Genomic DNA, 3325 nt, shown 5'->3' with positions numbered 1-3325 from the left:
CCTTACCTGGAGTCCTGGGGACCTCCTGTGGCTGCAGCAGCAGCGATCCAGGTGTGCAGAGCCTAGCTGACAGCCAGAGTGTGGATCTGGCTGGCCAGACTCCAGCTTCAGGTGGCGCATACTGCAGCTACATGCACTGCCCCACTTTTTTTGGACCATTTTTTTTTTATACCGGGATTTCCTGATATCTAATTTTGGCTCTATGCTGCAAATATGAAGCACAGAGAACCTTTTTCACATATGCCTTATGTGCTTTGTTTTGCCTCAAAAGCCTTTGAGGAGCCGCAAAGTGCATGTGCATGCTCGTCTTGACGTGCCCATTGGATCCGTGGGAATGAGACAGAGCCTATAGTATCGAAATGTTATACATTGCTGGCTCAGACTACATCTATCTCTAGCTGGTGCTGTTAGGTTTCATAAATTACCCTTGGAGCTGTTCTAATCTTTCCAGTTTGAGGCACTAACTGAAAATCTAGTTTTGCCTTCATGACTCGCTTGGACTCTCTGCATATATCACAACTCTTCCACCTTTTGTTCTCCCTTCCCTAGACTGTACAGAATGCACTCTAAAAGTCCAGGAATTCCAAAACAGGAAAGGTATGATAATAGATGAATGAGGAAAAATGGGGAGGCCAGAGACAGGGCAAGCATATACTTTCCCCATCCCTTCCCCCAGATTGATTCTTCAGAAATGAGAGGATCACTAAAGCAAACACTAGCAGGGAAGCCCTAACAGCAGGGAGGATAGAAGCTGTGCTGCCAAGGAATAGGAATGAGGGACCTGTGATACTGAAGTAAATTATACACATTAGATCTTCATACTGATGGCTCTGGAATCCAGCCTCCATAAGGGTTAGAAGTCATGCCTATAGTCTATTCTGCAAGAGGGATTTAAGATGGGTAAACCTCATCCCTTAATGGAGTAGAAATTCCTGTGCAGAAATCCTTTTGGAAATGCCTTCCCCTTAGCCCCTTCCCATGGGCTTTTTTGCTAAAGGGGACAATCAAACTCAGACCCATTAGATACAGATTATCCATGTAATCTCATTGAATATATTATTGGCATTCCCTCTGCCTTACTTATCCCAAACAGACAAATATATCTTTTTACGATTGCTGCATTAAAGGGTATATCACCTTTTCACTGATTAAAGCCTAACCTCCCAAATTTAATTTTCTTGATAAAATAAAAAGAAATGCATTTGATGGAAGAAATTAAAGCTAAATTAAGATCAACATTAGATAAACCATCCTCAGATGGCTGCTTGCTATTGATTTACTTTTTGAACTGATTTCACTGGCTCAAAAAACTCTTTCCCATACTTGAAGGAGAATGAACACTACACCTCCAGGGTGGGGGGAATTTCCCCCATATCTAAAGGATGACTGGTCTAAATCAGTTAATTCAGTTCTATAGCTGATTGGAATTGTTGTGCAGATTTCGCTATTCCAGATTTAGGCAGAAATCGTTCAGGTCACATGGCACCTCATCCACACAGGAGCTCCAACCACTTTCAAAACTGGCTTAGCAGAACTGGTTTTAAACTAGTTAGAATTCTGGGAGAAATGTCAGATGACAATAGCACTTACAAGGGCTCTGGGAGGTGCTGTACCCCTGAAATGATGCAAATCTGCACATCTGGTATGTGTTTTGTAATATCACATTAGAAGAAAAATATGTTGAAAAATGTCTTTTATATATACCGAAGTCACTGATATTTTAAGCAACAGTTGCATGGACTGCAACTGTTTTATAGCAGTGAAGGTATCTTAAACTAAAAGTTCTCATCAATTACCCATAATCAGTATGGAATGTTAAATATCTACTTTTTTAAGGTGAAACACTAAAAATAACATAAGCTTTCAAGTAAATTCTTGTTGAATTTTAACAGCTTCTTTGGACCTTTAACTATATTTTCTTATAAATAGTTTTTACATGTCCTTAAATAATTCTAGAGTAATAAACATGAGTACACTCTGTTTCTATATCTGAAAAGACCTTTTAAAATAAACCCAGAATAACCTGAGATGGAATTAAGCTTCTCTACAAACAGAAAAACCACAATAATATAGAAAAGACAATTTCACAGTTTAACTTCTAAAGAAATATTTATGTAAATGCATTTCAATTGGCACAAACACAGAGTTTTGATCAAATCATTGTTGTGCTTATTGGAGGTGTGGTGGTTGGATTTTAATAGCAAAGAGTTTGTACAGTAGGCATTTAGCTCTGCTTTCTCCAGTAGATGTCACCTGTAGTACATAATAATTCACATAAAGAAGTCAAGACACGGAGATATACTGTATTCCTGGAAATATACAAGCCAAAAAAGGCATTTTGATGCCCTGTGCATGTAGAAAGTTTGGCATGTGTTTTTTTTTTTTTTAATAAATGAGACTTAAATAACAAAAGGTAAAGGGTTGTTTCTTACCAATAGATCCAGTAAAGATAATGCCTGAATCTCCTGTAATATGAAGCAGTAGGAGATAAATGTACTCATTGACACATGTGAAGTCTAAGTCACACATTGTCTAATAATAGTATTGACAACTAGAATTTGGCAATTACTAGATTTAATCTAAGGAGAAAATATATTATAAATTTACTTTTATTTCAAATACATTTATCAGTAGAGATTAAAAGTGGAGGCAAACAGTGACACGGTACATATTCCTTTAAAAAGCAAGTGTCAAGAGTGAGTTTTTCCTTGTAAATAAGTGAAGATATGAGGGTAAAGTGTGTATTTAAGGCAAACTTCCCTCTCCACGGTGAGGTCAGGCCATGACCAATCACTTTAGGAACTCGAGAGCCAGGGGATCTGATTGGAATCTCTACTCATTTACACTGTATAATGATATAACTTCATTGTCTTCAGTAGGGTCACTACTGATTTACAATGGTGAAAAAGAAAAGAGAAACAGGACAACAGGGCCTCAAGCATGTGCGATACCTTCAAGACCTCCAGGTGAGTGCTGCTCCTGTGTTACTTTTAAAAAAAAGTGTAATATTTAGTGCCCATATGGTACCTCTGCTTCCTAAAACTTTATCAAGAGTTTTGTTTGATGGTTGCTTAGCTCATGGTCTTTCTTGCTAACAGATCACAAGGATGCTGGGTTTTCCTCTTTGCAAAGAGATTAAGGGCCTTTGCCTGTTGTTCACCTCATCAGGGGACAAACACACTCTGTCTTACAATTAAGCTACAGAACAGTTGGGGTTTGTCTTCAAAACTGAGCTGCACTCATTTCTCCACCTCACTCCCTTGGCCACCTCATTAAAATGATAGTCAAGGAATATCTAGCCAGTCTCAGTCTTATACTATTATCG

Source organism: Gavialis gangeticus, unplaced genomic scaffold (assembly GCF_001723915.1).
Source record: "Gavialis gangeticus isolate Ggan-Ray unplaced genomic scaffold, GavGan_comp1, whole genome shotgun sequence".
Classification (NCBI taxonomy): Eukaryota; Metazoa; Chordata; order Crocodylia; family Gavialidae; genus Gavialis; species Gavialis gangeticus.
Note: the sequence above shows the minus strand (reverse complement) of the source record.